Below are 20152 nucleotides of genomic sequence, written 5' to 3'. Positions count from 1 at the left end.
AGCTGAGGGCTGACACGGGAAGGGAAACGTTTAATTGTAAATTTAATATGGACAGTGATTATGAAAACGCTAATCCAAACTGCAATATTAGTTGAAAGGCAGCAAAATATTTTCAAGGGGGAGTTACCTGGTCCCTCAGCACTGACCTGTCCTGGACAGAAGTTACAAGAATGTGAAAACAATGCAACAACAGCCAGAGAATCACTGGGCTGTAAGGGCAGGAGAGGATCATCAAACCCAACCACCGACAGCAGCAGCAGCAGGGCCACCACTAAACCCTGCCCTCAAGTGCCACCCACACGTTTCAGGAACATTTCCAGGGCTGGTGACTCCACCACATCCCCACACAGCCCATTCCAATGCCTGACAACCCTTTCCATGAAAATATCTTTGCTGTTATCTAAACCAAACCTTCCCAGCACAACCTGAGGGCATTCCCTCTCCTCCAGTCTCTTGTTACCTGGGAGAAGAGGCTTATGTGCCTTACTCATAAAAATTATAGCCACAAATACATAATTTTTTAAAATTAGTAATCATTTCTATTTTAATAATAATTTATATTTATGTTAATTATGCATTTGGGTCAATACTCACATGGATTTGAGTGCAACAATTCCACTTGCCCATCCTTTAATGTCTAAAGAACATCAACTTTAATGTTCAGTCAAGATTATTCTTGAGCCTTCCCCCCTTAATAAATAAAAATTCAGTGCTCTCTACAATGTATTTAAGCCTTTAGTTCCAATTGTCAGTTACAAGCAGATCTGAAAAGTGACATCTACAAACCCGTGCAGGGTTTTAAATTCTCTCTCTAATAATCCTGCTTCTTCAAGGTATTGATGCTTCTGTTTCTGTTTTCCTAGATAGAAAATATGAAACCACAGTGAAAAATATGAAACCACAGTGAACAAATATGAAACCACAGTGAGCAAATACGAAACCACATATGAATCCAGAGTAAGGAAAGGGCATGTGAATGCCCTCCTTGCATTTCCTTGCAGGAAACTATAATTCTGTGGGAAGAAAGAGCATCAGAAGAACGAGACATCTCAGTTTGTAATGAAGCTTTCAGGATTCTGTGTTACCATGTTTTGATTCTGCTTACAAAGCAAAGTGGTAGAAATCTACTGTTATGGGGACATTTGGGACTGTTTGGGGAAAAAAAAAGGCATAAACCTGCTACTTTCAGTTAGAGAAAGCAATTTAAATCTGTGGAAATAATTAGATATGAGGCATAGATAACTGTTGCTATTGTTTTGATAGCTTTTATCACAGTGATAAATCTGCAGAGAGGTAAGTGAGCTCTAACGGGGTTTTTAAGTGTAACTGTGATTGTCAATTAAAGAAGAGATTATATTGTCAACAAAAGACAAGCGAATGCTGTAAGTGGCAGTTTGCATATGTTTACCTTGAGTGCTGCAGAATCTGAAGCTGGATTCTGCTCATTTGGGTGCTTTAGTGTTCAACCAGAATGTAAATTCTAATATGTACTTACCACTGCTTTCGTTGCTCTTTCCCTCCCTCCAGTTTCCAGCCAGATCCATTCCCTGCTCATCCCGTGTTTTAGGCTGGAAATGGGGGTGTGTATTCTGTTTATCTGTCAGAGGTGGGGCACTTACCTCTGTTAATTGAGTTTTCTTTATCTCTCCCACCACCAATCCTCCCTCCAGGAGATATTTTCTGTTACTGGGCCATTAATTATTAGTTATCTACAACTACAGTTTCCTGAAGTGGGTATGGGCTCATGGAAAGTTTCTCTTCTGGCAAAACTGTTTTTTTTTATTTTGTGACAAAATGTTCTTGGAAAGGTTTCAGGTACTGATAATTGCACTGTACTCGTCACTTTTTTCTTCTGCTCCTCCAGGCCCCTGTTTGGATTCCCAGCTCCAAAATTGCTGCTTTTGTAACTGAATAGCCCCAAACCTCACTGAGGATGCTAAAAACCATGTTGGATAAAAAAAAGACACATTTAATAATAATAAATGGCCGATGAGATAGGCAGCAAAGCAGCTCAAAAGTGGTGATTTTAGTGGAATTTATTTTAAAAGGCCCTAAAGAAAACCAGATTATGGGGTTAGAAAAATAGGATTGTGCAAATCTAGAGCAGTAAGTTCTCTCCCCAAAGTAACATCTGAAATAAAACTGCTTGAAGGGAAATATCCAGCCATAATTTTGCTGAAACACTGCATCTCCAGCTTCATCCTTTTATTTCAAATAAAAGTGATTAAAGTTGGTGTTTATTCAAGCTTAAATATTTCAGTGTTTGAGGCATTTAAATTTTTTAAAAGTACTTAACCAGAAGTATTAGTTTTAAAAACTGCCACACAAGTTCTGAGTTTTCACGTCCCTAGAAGAAGAACCTATGGAAAATATGCTGTATTTGTTTCATGCTATTGCTAAATATCATAAATACAATTAGCAAGGGAGCTGGCCTTCTGCTTTAAAGGAATAATATCATAAGATTACAACAGAAATAAACAAAAAGCCAGAGGTTGTCTGCTCCATTGTCTGTTCTGCAAACACAACATTTTTCCTTTTATAAATCAACAGTTTGTCTTAATCTAATAGAGAAATGCCTATGGATAAATGTGTTTATCACATCACATAAATATCACATTGTCTGCAATGTACTGCAGTATCTCTGAACTCCCAAATGCCAGCGTGCAATAAATAGCAAACATTGTTACAGGAATTAATGCCTGCCACAGCCAGAAGGATTTTACACCACATTTATATTTTTCAGGAAGTTCTTTCATGCAATTGTGCAGAGAAGCTTATTTTATACTGTCAGAAGATGCCCTGAACTGGAGGAGTGGTGCCTTCCCTCAGATATGACATTAGCAGGGTTCAAACTGCACAGGAACCATGGAAAGCAGCTTTGTGGGGCTGCTGGACCTGCAGAGAGCAAAACCCCCAAGCCGGGGTGCAGCAGGGAACGTGCCAGTGCCAGTGAGAGCCCAGCAGTATCTTCACAGCCCTCTCACCTCCCTGCTCTGCAGCCAATGGAAAATCTCAGATCTGATCTCTGATTAGCAAAATCTCTGACCCGCCCTGGGGTTGGGGTGAAAACCTCTCAGTTTGTGCTGCTGCAGCCAGGGGGTGTCGCTTTTTTGGACTTTTACATCATTAACCATCCCATGCCAGGTTCAAAAGCAAAAGGAAAACCCATCCAGAATTTCTCTCAGCTTTTCCTTGGAGTGCTTTTCGCGATCCCACGGTTTCTCCACTGGTGCTTTGTGATTCCAGATGCAACCCCAATATGAAATCATTTCAGGATAAAGCCACAGCACCACATTCTGGGTTCTTTCAGAGCTTTTGGGGTTCCTCTCACCCAGCACAGGCTGCAGGACATCCAAACCTCTCTCACTCACCTGTGTGCACCTAATGCCCAGCCTGAATAACTGATGGTGATTTCAAACTAACTTCCACAGGTCTTTCATCTCTGAAGGAGCCCTTGGCCTCTTTTCTCCTTGCTCTCTTTGGACAGGGATGAAGTCAGAATCTTCTGTTTCTTCTTTGATTGGTTTTGAACTGGAACAATTTTAGGTTTTGACAAGAAAAGGGAAGAAAAAAATGTCCTTTCAAGTAGTAATTTTCTACTTCATAAGGATCAAATTCTTAAGATTCCTGCTTTAAAAGAGAGGAACACCACAGGAAAGAACAGAGGTAATGAACATTTCTGTCACTCACCTCACAAACTCATTTTTCTTCTACATTTTATTAGATGCTGCCTTGCTCTCCTCCTTAAACACAAATGACAGATTATATTAGATGCATAAATTATATGGATTATATTTCTGTCACCAGTAAATTAGCTGTTAAATTTAGTTTGCATGATGCTATTGACAGGTCTCTGATTTAAGAACTTTTTTTTCTTTTTAGTAATCTTTTTTTCCACCTTTTCTTCTTTTCTCTTTTGTCAAATTCTCCATCACAGTTTGGAAGAACCCAGGGAAAGTTTTTAATGTATGTCACGGAGTTACAAGGACAGAAAGGCTGTGTTTGTCTTACAGAGATGAGGAAATGAAGGCTTGTGAGAAAATATTTGAGCCCAGGGACTTTTAGGACTCGCCATCCTTGGCAGTGTCCATGGCCAGGTTGGACAGGGCTTGGAGCTGGGATAGTGAGAGGTGTCCCTGCCATGGCAGGGGTGGAAATGGATGAACTTTAATGTCCCTTCCAACCCAAACCAGTCTGGATCCTAGGGTTCTACAAGTCAAATAAATATGACATAAGCACACAGGCCAATAAATGCAGCTCTCAGTGCAGTTCCATGTTTTAGTGCACTCATTTTCTTACTTTTTGTCCAACATTTTCCTAAGCCTCAGGAGTGTTTCTGTCCCAAGAAGGAACCAGACACCTGACACACTGAAAGACTTGTTGAGGTCTGAGCTTCACTGTTGGCTCCTCGATTTGGTTTTGTTTCCAGACCTCTCAGGAAATAAACCCTCTGCTCAGAAACCATTTCTGCAGACCATGAGCAGCTGAAAAGTGGAAGCACAGTTCATCCAAGCTCCAGAGCTCCAAAGTTCTGCCATGCAAGGTGCAAGTCAGGTCTGATCCAGAGGGATTTTCACTGGGACTTGACTTACAGGGTCAACACATCCATCCCCATTACCACTGTGGTTAAATGTCACAGATGCTGCTCACATTTGTGTGACTTCTGTAACTCCTTCCAATCTGGGATGGTCTGTGAATTACTCAGCCACAATGTCCCACCCAGAATTCCAGAGGCACAGCTCTGTCCCCATCCCAGCCCAGCTGGACAAGTGCAATGCTGTTTTAGTAAGTTATCAGGAAGCAGACAAGCACTTATACAAAGAGATGTGATGCCAGATGTGCAGTTTGCTCAAGTTCAGCAACTTGGAAAAGCTGATTGTTCAAAAAATTTACAGATCCAGCTCACTCTGCGCTCCTGTATTTTCATGCCAAATCTTCAAATCACCTCCCTTTTAATCGGATTGTTGTTGTGGAATCCCCAGGAAGTTATTGTCATAATCAAGCTCTGCTGATGCTATTATTTTATTCAAACTAGCAGAGTTTCTACAGACACAAAATTATAACCAAAAGATTGGTTTGAAGATGAATAGCTCTTCCTGGAGTTCTCTTTATCAAAAGTCCTAAGTATTCCATCCCAGGAATTAACAAACAGATATTTCAGGCAGCTCTTTCTTCACTTGCACAGAAATATTTATTCATCCTGGACTTTCCATGAGCTGTTGCAGAGCCTGAGGGTAACTGTGATTTACAGATGCCACGAACAAATAGATGTTTTCATGTCTGGGCTGCACTCTGCTCCAACATGCAATAACAATCTCTAGGCACTTTATGCTACCAGGAGTTTCTACTCCTGGAAACAGCCACATATTCTCAAAAATTTGACAGCGCTGGTATTCCTGAGCAACAAGAGCTGTCAACTGCTCGTTTGATTTCTTGGTGATGTTTGGAAATATTTATGTTGCTTCTGGTTTTCCTAAGGAGGGAAATTCTGTGGCACAGCAGAGCAGAAAACCAAGGAATTCCCTTGGTGACACAACATAAAAGTGGAACTTTCAGCCTCATGATGAAGGAACTGGGCTCCAGAGCTCTTTGTGCAAGGAAGGGCAAAAATTCATCATGGAGTTCACAGGAATAAACACTGGAGGGTGAGAAGGAGCCTGGTTTGGAGCTTTTAAATGGACCTATAAAGAACTCTGCCCTAAAGGATTGCTCAAGAAGTATTCATTACAAAACATTTTAAAGCTGGAACCTTAAATGTGGGTTTAGCATGAAATAAGTGCAATAAAATTTTAAAACAAAGCAGCCCAAGCACTGTTCTGTTAATGCTCTCACAGATACTCTACACACATTTGGCAGGCTCAGCTGTTTAACAATCATCTCTACACTCTTTTCAGCTTTTATGTTCCTTTTTATCAGGAGTTTTGCTTGAACTCTGAACCAGAATACAGACTCTTGTTCCTGCACAGAAAAACAGGGGCAAAACGGCAGAACCAAGTGCTAATCAACTCTCTCCCCTCGTTTAGCTTCCTGATCTTCACCATGTTTTACTGCATAAATAAAAACCAACCCCTGCAGGAAGCACCCAGAGAGCCACTGGGGTTTAACCCCTGCAGCTCAACACCAATAATCATCTCACTAACGACACACATCCCTTGCAGGGGTTGGATTTTATTTTTTTAGGACTACTCAGATTTTTTTCTGCTCACCAGCAGAATCAAATGGTATCTGGCAGAGAGCCGACTGAAATTATCAAAGCAGACTTCCAGACAGCCATTTCTTAAAGCCCTCAGATTTCCACATCCACTCTAATCTTCTCCCAGCAGCAATTTATAGGAAGGTTAAAAATAAAGCATGCAGAACTATGAATTATGAGGCAAGCTCGTGGTTTTGCCTTCCCCTTTTATGCAAACATGAATTCCAAGGGGGGGTGTAAGAAAGGAAGCTTTGAAGAGTTTGGCCCTAACAGCTGATTTGAAGCACCACAATTTAAAGAGGAAAGCCAAAAGAGAATGAAAAAAATGCCATTTCTTTTCTTGTGTGCCCATGTAGTTTGCTGTGGACGAGCTAAAAAGAAAACATTTCAATTCTGCTGCAATTCATGAGAGGTACCCCACATCCACACTTCAGACCTCTTAAAAACGCTCATCTTTTAGGATTTAAAAAGTAAGTTTTAATCCTGGCTCTGCCAATAATCTTCTGAATGACCTTGAGCAAATCACTTTGCCTCTGTTCTTTCAGCCCGGCTGTAAAGCTGGATTAATTCTCACCCACTCGTGGTGGTGGAAAATAAAGATTGGCAGGAATTCTGAAGCACCACGACATGCAGGAGATAAGCAGGACGGACACCAGGCTTTGCATGGACTTTGCAAAGATAAGCTCAGACCCTACTGTCTGTGAGGTTTCAGGGGAAAAGATCAACATTCCCTTTCAAAAAGGTTTGCATTTTTCATTCCAAATGAATCCTACCTGGAACTCACCCCACTTTGATTAAGATTTCAGACAATAGGTACACCTTTGATTTGTGTCAATAGCAATGAAAAAATTAATTACCTTTCTTTCATATTTTATTTCCTTCCTTTCGTGGCATAAGGCTCTAGACTTCACTAGGAGTAAGAAAACATTGAAATAGCTCAATTTTGCAAAACTGGCCATGCAGGACAGTAGCATGGCATGACACCAAATGGTGCAGGAGGATGGCTCAAACACCCACTCATCTCATTTTTCCAGCCAGCAACCAATTAATTTATGTTTTGAAACACAGTCACACACTTGTTTTGCAAAATATTCCTATTAAATGCAAAGCTATATTACCTAGCGTTCCCAATAAGAATTTTAATTAAACTGTCAGCTTTTTGAAGGCAGAATTATCTAAAGCCTGTTCTTCCTACTGCTCTCATTACAGCTGGATTTTGTTTTCATTAGTTTCTTTCTTCTGGTGCCTTTATTCTCTGCTCTCATTACAGAGAAGATCCATAGATCAAAATGACACTTTTTGCAGGAAACCCCCACTTCAGCCAAGGCCGTGGTTGCTCACAAAAGATACAAATCTGCTTATCAGGAGCTGATTTCCTGAGCATAAATGAACACAGGAGAATCACAGTGACCTACAGCAGTGAAATCATTGAATATCAGTCATTTGCATGGGCAGAGAAAATCTGTTCCAAAGGATTACAGAACCTATCCAAGGTTCTGAACAATGCCCGTTCCCACACAGGTGTCTGTGGGAATTTTCATGAATTTAAGGTGATCATCTCCTGCTCAGATATTGTTTGTTTCTAACAAAGAAAGCTGCAATAAATACCTGAAAACCAACTCCAAATTCCCTGCACACGTGGGGTGTGGATTGTGAACCTCAGAGTTCGATCACATCTTCTGGGGATTTCTGAAGGAATGTCTTTCAAAGGGAATTGTATTTTGAAGAAATTCAGTTGGTGTTCAATGTATTTTGAAGGAATGTATTTCAAATTCCAACATCTCAGCACGTAGGACTGCCAGAGATTCGTTCTGGTAACCCAGGAATTGTGCTTTCACTAAAGAATCCTCTCATAGCCATGCTTCGTTCCCACTGTTTGGCTCTGTTTGATGTCTGTTCTCAAACCTCAGGGATGGTTTGTCCATGGCAGGGCACTCTGAACACACTCAGGGTACAGCTCGGAGAGTTTCCTGAGGGACAGGATAGAAACATCTGTGAGGTGAAGAGCTCCAATCACCAGGCTTCACAACAGCTGCATCTAAAGGTTTTAAAACTACCACAGTGACTGAGAGAGAGCTCCTCAGTCCCTAAATTAATACAGCCTTTATTTAAAAGTCCTTTAACCTGATCTGTTCTGTACAAGCCCCTGGGAATAACACAGCACTGAAATCTTGTGAAGCTTCAGGTTCTACTTGAAAGTGGTTTAAAATCTCAAGCAAGAGTGTCTCAAGGGAACAGGGCAGAGCCAGCCCCAGAACTGCTCCTCTGGCTTTCACTGAGCTGGGTTTACTGACAAATTTACTGACCTCAGCATCACTGCCTCCCTCTCTTCCTCTCTCCCTGTCCCTTCTTCCAAGTGTTACTTTCTTCTCACATCTGCTGATATAAGCCCTTAAGCAATTGCCCTCTATCATGGTAAATCTGATTTTTCTTCTCTTGAAAAAAAAAAAATCTATTTTCTATTTCAACCAGCTGTTGTTCACTTTTAATAACAACAGAAAGAAGAAGTGCAGTGTAGTTTTAAAATCATAGTATTAGCAAATATAAAGTTACAGAAGAGCCAATAATTGCACATGAAGGTGCTAAAGTTTAAAGTCTTGGGGGCTGAGAGATGCGCCAGCTCTAGATTTAGTTATCTTAGCTATCCTTTGGACTGCAAATTCCAACATTTTTGCAGTGATGTAACTCATCCACACTTTTCATGTGGACACACCTTAGGGGCAGCAATAACTGGAACAATTCACCCCTGAAAGGTGAAAAGTCAGAGGGATATTTAGGGTGGAATTCATCATTGTCCCGCTGAGGTAATTAGTCTTTTTTCCCCTCCTCTGTATTTATATTTTGTAGAACACAAGAAACAAGAGGTCATTTGAAGTTCAAACAGGTTGCAAACACAAATAAAGAGCAATACTGGAGACCTCATTATTGCAGAGTCTTGGAGGAAGGTGGGGATTCCAAAAGGCATCAAATGAGAGGAAAACAAAACATTATTGAGCTGCTTCTTCAGGAAGCAAACTGAACCCTGCTCTAGCAATTAATTAACTGTGGACACACCGTGAGCTCACTCTGGGCCCCAGCCTGACCTGGGGACAGGCTCAGACAAAGAGGGGAGCACTCAGCTGGGGTTTGGGGGTGCCCTGCTCTCAGCTGCCCACAGTCCCATGGTCCTCTCAGTACCTGGCACTGCTAAAGCTCTGCTGTCACCTGAGCTGGGTGGCAGCAAACTGGGGGAGTCACTGTGTGCCACCCGTGGCCTCTGCAAGCTGCTTCAGCCAAGGCCTCTGCTTGCAGAAGAGCCATTAATTTTCCATTTAAAGCTTATCTGTGCTGAGCTGCTGAAGACAATGACACTTGGTAATGATCGTTAATGTCTGGAGAGGTTTCGACCTGAACTCAGTGCATTTTGAGATCAACATTTCAGGAAGAGGATTATCATTTCACTTGATGGCACGCAGGCGTGCAGTAATCCCTAAGCAATGGCCGAGGAGATCCCAACAGTATGAAAAATGTATTTTTGACATCCTGTGTGCATAACTGCTTTTATGGTGGCCCTCGAGTGCAGGCATCATAAACCACTGAATCCTTCACAAATTATTTATGGTCAATAAAGAGCTGTGTTGACCTGAAATGCAGCACAAACTTACATGGTGTCCAAGCTTGCTTGCCAAAGCACTGAAAGAGTGCTAAAAGTGGTCAAAAATTAAAAAAAATAAATAATACAGCTGGTTTCACAAGCATCATAGGAGGAACCCTATATTTTTCAGTTATGGGAGCTTGCTTTGAAGCAAAACCCATGTTTTTTCCGTTATTTTTTTTTAAGTTGTGTCCTTGGGCTTGAGCAAAAACAGTCTGTGTGTCAGTGAGTTACTACAATGCCCTCATTTTTTTACATTAACGCAGTTAATGGTGCCTGGCAGTGTGAAAAGAATAAAAAATGGTGCACATTTAGCAATGGTTTTCTCCTGTGCAGCATCCAGACCCTCTTCACACATTTCAGCTGGGGCCATTTCAGAGCTCAAGCACAGCTCTCCTTGAGGCCACTTCCCACAGAAACCACCCAAAGTGCCCAGGAAAAATCACCCAGCAGAGTGCCACCCTCCCTGGGTGAGAGAAACCCTCCTGCTCCCATGCCCTGATGGATGGCTGGAGTGAACACCAGCCCTAATCAAATATTTAACAGCCTGGATTGCACTTGGCTGCTTAGAGGCTGCAGTGAAGCTTTTGACTTGATGAAATATCCCACTTGCAGTGTGGGATGCAGGTTTAGCAGTTTTTAATTCTTCCCCAGAGCACCGTGCCAGGTTTTCATGTAATTAAGTGGGTACATCCAGACTGTTTACAACTGGGATCCCTGATGGGACTATTGTCTGAAAACTTTATGTTCTTCTCAAAACTACATAGAGGCTGTCAAGTTCCTTAATAAATTCCCTTCTAGTGGCTGCTCCAGAAAGAATTTTAAGCAATTTATGATTAAGGAAGTCAAATAGGGGCTTCTCTCCCCCCACTTTTTAATTTTTGTTTCTACTTTTTTTTTTTTTTATTATTATTCTCTGCCATGGGTTAATGGGTCTTAATTACAGGAGTAATTGAGAAAAAAGCTGAAACAGAGCTAGCTTAATTTGAGGCATAGAAATGAGCCCATTTTCAAGATATTAATCCATGGAATAATTAAAAAGCAAAGGAGAAAACTTTAGTTCATGACTGACAGAGCTGCAGTGAGAAAATTAAGTTTGATACATTAAAAAGCCACTAAATCTGAACCAGTGTCACCAAAATACCTGTGACTGTGAGGAAATAATCTAATAGCATATGAAACAGGTCTCTCTGGTTTTTTTCCCCCTCACAAATTTAATAAGATGGAACAGTTCCTTTATTTACAGGTCTCCATGCTTTAGCAGTCTGCTATCCCCCTGTCACGTCTCATTAGGATGCAAGCAAAAAAATCAAATGGGAAAGGGGTTTCAAATAAATATTTCATTAAAGAGAGCACGGCAGTAGTCAAGGGAGGAAGGCTGTACACAGAGCAAGTCCTGCATTTAGAAAAAAGGAAGTTACTGCCCACATTGTCCCTGTTCAGTGGCACAGCTGACCCAGGCAGGTGACATTAAATGAATTTTTCTGCTCCCACACTCCTCCTCCTCAGCATGCACGAGGAAACAGCGACCATGGAATAAATTACACTTCAATTGCAGGTGATGAATTCACAGGCAAAGGGAGGGAAGCAGAGCAGAATATAACAAACACTTCCACTAAGCAGCAACAAAACATGCACCAGAGAATCACAGCACTGAGCCTTCTTCCTTCCTCTGGGTCACACAAATAATTGCACACTCTGAATGAGCTTTGCACAAAACTTCAGCAATTCCTGTTGAAACTTTAAACTTCAGCATTTCTTCTTACAGCCCATCTATAATGTAAAACAGTGGCTTATTGAGTATTTTGAAGATTAAAAAGTACAGTTCTATTAATTTTAAAAAGATCATATAATTAATTGTTATTCTGCTACTTAATCTTTTAAGTGTTTTCTTGTCCTGAATGAACGTTATACAACGTATTACACTTCATATTTGCTTCCAACTTCTATTCTAATCTTTGTTAATCCATCCAAACTCAACTTAAACTGCTGATAAAAGCTTCTACTTTGAAGGAAACATCAAACAGTAGAGCAATTAATATGTAAAACAAGATTATTTCACTGGATCAGCCTCCAGTTCCTATCCCACAAATCACTCCTAACCAGAGCATATGGGCACATTGATCCACACACATCAGAGGTGCTGTAAATATTCCATAGGCAGGGAGGAGATTCACTGGGTTACCCATGGAAATACCTGAGCCCTGTGGACACACCCTGTCACCATGGCCTCATCAGGGCCATCTGCAGCACTGCCCTCTGGAAAGCTGGAAAGTGAAAATCCTGCACTGTGCCTGCAGAGAAACCCCAAAATCCATCAGCCCCGCCCTCTGACCCCTGGAAAAAGGGAGGGCAGTATGGGAATAAATCACATGGACTCCATTTGGTGCAAAAGCCCATTCTTTATTCACAAAACTCCTTTTATCCAGTTTTACAGACCTGGTGTGGGACTCCAATTGGTCAGGAGCTTTCTTGTCAATCCCTTTATTGGTCAGGAACAAATTGTTATTCTGTATTGGTCACTCAAACTCTCAGTATGTACCTGCAGGGAAAGTTGTTTGTGAGAGAGAGAGTTTTCATTTTTCTAATGGTGTAAAACCAGTTTATACAGGTATAAGTTGTTTTTTTACCCAGGAATAGATTGTTATGTTCATGAACTGCTCACACCAGGATTGCTTTCACATGGGAACCTGCACGGTGACAGCTTGACAAGGCCAGCCACTGATTTTAGGAGAGCGGGCCTGATTTTATGAAGCCTTTTTCTATAATTTTTCTACCTTACTGCAACAGGGCAGCACCACTGCCCATACTCAGGGAATTGCACACTCATTTACAAGGGCAGAGACACAGACACACACCAAGACTCACAAAATCAGTGCCTTCCCAAAAAGCCTTTCCATTTCTGATTTTGTGTGCTGTAAATTGAGGTGCTGGCCCTCACTTATTTTACTCCATCCTTCAGAGATTTCACCAGCCACCAGTACAGTATTTGCCAAAAGCCATCTGCAGCATCAGAAAAGTCTCCTGAAGATGCTTCTCCCCTCTGATACAACTGTATTTGCTATCACATTAAATGAAATACAAATCTGCACAGTAGAGATTCTTGTGTTCCAGGCTGTGGGCAGTTTCTCTGGGGTCAATAATCAATAAAAGCTTAAATGAAAACAATGAACTCGACTCCAGCAGTATTTAGATCTCTAAGCAGTAGCAGAGCAGCACTTTCATAGATGTTAATTTAAAATTCAGAAAAATATTTAAATTAACATAGATGTTAATTTAAAATTCAGATACTATTCATCCTTAATCTCAAATTCAGGAAATATTAATTTAAAATTCAAAAAATATTCCTTCTTTCCCCACATCCCAGGGGAAGCTGGATGCCAGGCTGCTCCTAAACTCTGCTCCCTGTGGAACACAGAGCACAGGGCTCAAGGAGAAAAGCCTTCTGGAAACTGGGGAGAAGCCCCAGGCATCTGCTGCTCTGAGCTGCTGCAGGAGCTCCTGAGATGGGGACAAGCTGGCTCCAGGCTGACAGCAAATCCTTCCCAACTCTTGGGGGCTGGCACACTGCAGCACTCCTCATCTCTGAAATGCATTTTATCAGGACATAAACTGGGATGAGATCTGTTGCTGGCAGGGAGAGCAAAGCTACTAATTAAGAAAGATGGAGAGGTTTGGTAATAATGACCTCAGCAGCTCCTGGGCTGATGGCCCCATACCTGCAATGCTGCTCAGGTTCAGGAGCTGTCCCAGAGCTAAGGGAGAGCTCTGCCCACTCTCCACGGGCTGTGTCCTGTCCATGGTAATAATGGATTTTAGAAGAATTTCCTGCCCTGACCTGAAGGTGTAAGGGAATTAAAGGCTGGCTCGTTTGCTTGGAGAACACTGACTGAGGCAGCAGCACCTTCCTACAGGTGGTGGGGAGAGAGGAACACATCTAGTGACCTTCTGGAAGAAGCAACACATCTGGCGACCTTCTGGAAGAAGGAACACACCTGGCGACCTTCTGGAAGAAGGAACACACCTAGCGACCTTCTGGAAGAAGGAACACACCTAGCGACCTTCTGGAAGAAGGAACACAGCTAGTGACATTCTGGAAGAAGGAACACATCTAGTGACCTTCTGGAAGAAACAACACACCTAGTGACCTTCTGGAAGAAGCAACATACCTAGCAACCTTCTGGAAGAAGGAACACAGCTAGTGACCTTCTGGAGGAACCTCCTTCCTACCACTGACTGTGGAAACAAACCCAGAGAGATCAGCGGAATGTATTTCCCATTCACCAGGAACAGCTCCTCTGCAAACATCATTTTAAAAGGTTAGATTAACAAGCTGACAGAGCATTGATTAAATGTTTTGGGGTTTTTTTTTGTTGGTTTGTTGTTTTTTTGTTTTTTTTTTTTTTTTTTAATTCCACACTTGTAGAAATGCTAAGAAACAAAACAAACAGGGTGTAGGAAATGCATAGAAACAATCAAAATGACCAAAACAAACATCACCTTTTCCTCACCACGATTCCCTCCTGCAGAACTGTGGGAATAATGTGGAGACACCTTAGTGGTAATTGAGCTTTTAGAGGCCTTTAGAGCTGGTGACAGATTAATAGGTTGCTATCATAAATTCTGACATCCTTGCAATTTCTGTATTCCTGGATTTACACACAAACTGAACACTGTGAACACTTCAGTGCCTCGGCTGCAGCATTACACATCTGTTAAGGCTGCTGGTAACTTTATGAAATAATACCATGCCACAAAGCAAGTCAGCATTCTGCAATTAAACTGAGACCAGGCACCACAACGATTCCAACAGATAATTTTCCAAACTAATTGCCTCAAGGAAACTCCAGCAACACTAAAAATCAGGTCTGTTGAAGACAACAGTGTAAAAGCAGTACTTTCACTGCCAGCAGTATAAACACAAGAGGTTTTAAAAGAGTTTGTTTCCTGATTATTAAGTTCCATGCTGTGTAAAGCAATTATTACAGCTCTCGATTTCCCAATCTTTGTGTTTATTAAAAGTAATGAACGCTTTTAGCATACAGGAGACTAAATAAATTTGCATAGGATTATAACAGGCAGCCTATACTCATCCCTGTAGGCTTAAACACAAACTGTAAAAGAAACATTTACCCAGTAAATAAGCAAACTGAAAGCTGAACTCCTCCTCCTTTAACTCAATCCATGCCTGGAGTTGAAGTGGGCTGCAAAAATTCTGTAATAAACTTCACAACCTGATGCAGATTTGTTTGCCAGAAGCCCTAAAATTGTGCTAAAATTAATCTACTTAGTTTTCTATTCAATTAAAGCCTTATGGGCCAGATAAGTTTCTGATTCAGAGATGTTAGCAAAAAGCACAGAGAGGTTGCTTAGCCAGGGCAGTGCCAAGGTCACCCACGGACAATCCAACACTCCCCAGGTGTTCCAGTTACAAAAACCAGGCACTGACTCCAATAAAACACCTGGATTGTCGATGCTGCAGGTCAGTCATTTCCCTAAGCACTGCCCAGCTCTGTAAGGAGCTATTCACTCCTTTGTGATGGGGAAGGTAAAAAAGAAAGAGCAATGAAAAGTGGAAAGTTCCGTGGGGTTCTGTTCCACTCACAGCCTGAGGCACAGCCCCAGGGAGTTCAGCCCCACAGCAGATGAAAAGTTTTGTCCTTTCACAAAGAATCACAAATGTTTTGTTGAATTTCTCATGGTGTTTGAATTCTCATTTCGTATTTGAATCCTGAAGCTTCCTCTTCCTGGTGTCCTCTGCTCCTCTTCCTCCTCACTCTCTGTTCCAGGTGTTTAAAAATCTAATTTTTACTGCAAGCTGGAGAACAGGCAGCCAGCTTCTCACTCTTACACCCAGCCTTCCCCTTCCTTTTCCTGCAGGCTGGAAGGGAATGCCATTTAGTACTTAGATGCCCGAATTCACACAAAAAAAAAATCTGTCTCAGCAATGAAGGAGAAAAACTACAAACATCAGCTTGAAAAAAACTGTAATAAGGAAGAATTTGCTACTACACTGAATGGGTTGTGCTATAAGCATAAAAGTTTCATGCAGGAGAAAGTAGCTTAATATTCTACCCTGTGAGATTCTGTCCATCTTCTATTAGAGCCAGACATAATTAAAAGTATCTGCTTAAATCTTTAGCCTCATTTTCCTCTAATGTGCCATCTAAGCCTGAACAAGAATTAATATCAAGGAGCTGAATGAGCTGGTAAATGCTAATAGAAGATTTATCTAGGCATTGAATCACCAATGAAGACTTTTCCAAGTGAGGAAAATACAAAATAAGGGGAAAAGGAAAGGGATATTTGTAAAGAGGTGGTAGGGAAACAACTCTGGCTAACATTTACCTTTTATTTTTCATAGCAAAAGAGAAATTAGGGGTTTTTTGCTATTTTTCATGATACCAACATAAAGAGGTGGGGGGAAAGCATGGCTGGAAGCCTCTGTGGGAGCAATCTCTGTGATAATTACAAGGATTCTGTGGTACCAAGGGTGAAGTACACTAACTTGTAAATTCATGTACTATATTCCACTTTTATTTACTATCAACCCTGTAACAGTAAAATTGAGTATCAGACAATAAAGCAAATAAATTCAATGTTCATATGAATATTAGCATCTTTCAACATTGTATTTAGGACCCATGGCTGAAAATAAAAAAGTATTACAAACAGTTTAACTATGCCTTGAGATATTAGGGACATTTCTTAAAATCTCCAAGAGCTTTGATTTTCCTTAAAAAAATAATTGATAAAACATTACAAATGGTCCACTGTCAGTTATAAATATTCCTAAATTTGGTAGAAAAAAAAAAGACATAGAAACCAGAGTTTTATGATAAAAGTTCTAATTCTACAGCACCTTAAATAAAAATCCTCAGGTTCATAATTATTTCAGAGAACTGCTGGATAGAAAGAGATTAACCACTTGAAACAAATATTGCCATGATCTGATTTCAGGGGCACACACCTCGGCTGCTCAGTACTTGGTGTCATTACCTGGAGAACAACTCAGTGCAAGCAAATCAAACCAGAAAAACTCAGGAAGGGAATCCTGAACCCAGGTAGAACTAAAGAAAACTGCAGTTGTGAGCACAGGGCTGATTCTGCAGGCTCTCAGGGCAAGCCTCCTGTGCCTAAAGCCAGGTAACTCTATAAAACAATGTTGTGTTTATCTAAAATTAAGATTAAAGCTGAGCACTGCCTACAGCTCTGACAGTGGAATGTTGCTGGCTCATTTTAAACACCCAGCTTGGGGAGCTGGAACAAAAGCACCCTCAGAACTGCCTGTTTGGAGGGGCTGAATAATTGAAGAGCAGAGCAGAAAGCTGAAGAGATCGTGCTTTTTACTCAGTAACTACAGCAAGTTTGCTTTTTCCAGTATCTTATGAGATTTATGAACTCTTCAAAATGGGATACTCGTTCATTTAAAGTAATTTCACAAACTCTGTTCCGAGTTATTACAAAATGTGTGCAGAGCTTGCAGCACAGCTTCCCACTCTGCTCTCCCACTGCAAGCACTGTGGTGGAGGGAAAACAGAGGAAGAGACCTTTTATTGCCTCTTATTAGCCTGAAAAGGGCTGGTTTGCAGCTGATCACATAGATATCTTTAATATTTTCTAAAATATATATAAAAAAATCTTTAGTTTGAGAACTCAAAAAGAGAAATTTGTGTATAAACCCTGTTATTACAAGAATAAGCCACCTTCAGGATAGGTAGGGTTTTGTCAGATGTTGCCTGGCAAATCTCCCTTGGATGAACACTGTGCAGGCACAAACACAGATTTATTGGAAATCATTGGCTCCATCTTGTTTCTTTTAAAGTGAACTGAAGCTCTCCTGTTCTCTTGAATAATAGCACAGTCAGTTTCTCAGCTCAGACTCTTGCCCTAAATTCATTTATGTGGCACTCTGCATGTAAGAGCCAATACAGAAAAGAAACAAAACAAACCCCCAGCCACGGGACTGCCTTCATTTCCATCACAAATCAGTTTGTCTTTGCGAAGGTGGAATGATTGAGCAGAGAATCCAGGGCATGGATTTTATTTCTACCTAACTTTTGAACAGATTCAAGAGGAAAAAAAAAAAAAGAGGATCAGATTGACTTGGCTCAAATTGACTTTCCATCTTTTATTAGCTTCTCTTTTTGCTCGGAGATGAAATTTACAATTACTGAAGTGCAATTAAGCTCTTTCAATCTCCAGTTTTCTAATAATAACATTCAGTTTTCAGAAATAAACGTTTTCAGGAATAAAGGTCCATGGTGGCAAGGCAGATCTGGGGAAGAGGGGCTGGAATTTGGGATGAGGGGACCCTGCAGCCTGTGCAGAAGGGTCCCGAACCCCCAGGTTGAGCAGACTGGGGTTTTGAACCCATGGAGAAGGTCCCAGGTGAGGCTGGGCAGGGCCACTGACATCTCGTGGTGCCCTCAGGTCCTGACAGCCAGAGATGTGTTTTCATTTTCCAAGCAGCAGCTGAAGCAGATAGTAAGTTTTCCCTGGGGGAAAAAGAAAAAAAAAAAAAAAAAAAAAAAAGAAGAAATAGTAGGTTTCAAAAGAAATGTTTTACCTGACAAAGCCTTACAAGCTGCACCACAGAGGGTTCTGGGGATGAACAACGCTGGTTTTCATGGCCCTGGGTCATGCAAGAGAGCTCTGTTCTGGCAGGAATCCTACCCAAGGCCAATCTGAGAGTGCTGTCAAAATGGAAAGAACAGAAGCATTTCTAGATAGGATTTTTAAAAGGAATTGATCCTGAGAAATGCTGACCGTTTTCTGGCAGGCTGGAGCCTTCGTCTTTCATCACCACTCTCCCCCTGTGCTAACATCTCTATCTCAGGCTTCTTGAAATTTCTGAGTCAGAAACTGAGCTGGTCCATGAGGCTTTCATTGAATAGGAAAGACTGACTAGAATAATTTTAGCATATTTTTAGGGCTTATGTCAACCAAAACTGCATCAGATAGTGCAGAAGTTTATCAGAGAATCATGCATTGATCAAGCACAGCAGGCTTAAGATTATTATTAAACATATAGAAGGAGAAGTTCATTTTCTAGCTCTCCTTTGTTAAAAAATAAAGTCTGTCCACCTCTTTTTATGAAGCATGGCTAAAACCATTTTATTTTAATTTTCAAGTGGATAAAGTTGTACTTGTTTTGAAGTGGAAAAAGTTGTACTTGTCTAATGGATCCCTATTTAAAACTGCAGCATTTCTATAAAAATACTTCTATATTTGCATACAGAAATATCATCCCGATTTTTGGTGGAAGTTCTTTCCTACTCCTCTGTCTCCAAAGACATTATCCTGGGAATCTGACTCAGACAGAGGCTCTTTGGGAGTCCCTTTCCTGGGGAGGTGAAGGAGAAGGACTGACCAGCCAACTTTGAAGGCTTTTTATTTAGCTGAACATTAAGTTCCAAAGGTGGGAAGGGATCTTCTGAATCTTAATTCATTGCTAGTAGGATTCAAATGTTTTTTAAAAAGCCTTTTTAATCTATTTTAATGATTCTAAGTCACGTTTTCCCTCTCTTAATGGTACAATAGTTTATCTTATGCCCCTCAGTTCCCTAGGACTATACTGCTCAGGTTTTGGTGGTTTTTTTCTTTTGTCCCATTCCTTGAGAATCTCTAACATATTGTTCTAAAATTTTAATTAGGCAGAGCTCTCTTTTTGTCTCTTCACTGCCAAAGAGGGCTTGATTCTCTCCTCAATTCTTATTTCAAACACTGACAATCACAATTCCCTGTGCTTTTAAGGACAATTGCTGCTCAATTCTAACCTCACTGACATCATGACCTGTGTGTTTTGCTGGTTTAATGTCTAAAGGAAGCAAATCCTTAATGTCCAGAGGAGTTTTACCTTTGTAAGCCTGAGCTGCAGCAGGATGGAAATGTTTAACTTCATTCACAAAAGGTCCTGACACACTTGAGAGGACTTGGGGCTCACGATGAGTTTTTTGCCACAGGGCTTTAAGAACAGGCCACGCTCAGGTCTGTGACTTCAGAATTGCACAACCAAATTTGTGTTGTTTCCTGCAGTGGTTTTCAGAGCAAAATCTGCAGCAGGGCTGGCCTGGAGCTGTGGTCCCTGAAAGTATCAGCAGCTCTCCAGGAGCCACAGCCTCCTCAGGACATGGGGGAGCTGCCCAGGAAATCAGATTTGTTCCCTGGTGTTCACCAAGCCACGACTGCCACGCTCGTGTCACTTGTATTCACACATGAATGATTTATTTCAGAGTTGTGCAGGCCTGGGTGCTCAGGGGCGTTCCACAAACCCAGCACACCCCAGCAGGAAATATGGGAACCACAGGGGACAGAGATACAGT

Source organism: Motacilla alba, chromosome 11 (assembly GCF_015832195.1).
Source record: "Motacilla alba alba isolate MOTALB_02 chromosome 11, Motacilla_alba_V1.0_pri, whole genome shotgun sequence".
In the NCBI taxonomy this organism is placed as follows: domain Eukaryota; kingdom Metazoa; phylum Chordata; class Aves; order Passeriformes; family Motacillidae; genus Motacilla; species Motacilla alba.
This window is presented reverse-complemented; position numbering follows the sequence as displayed.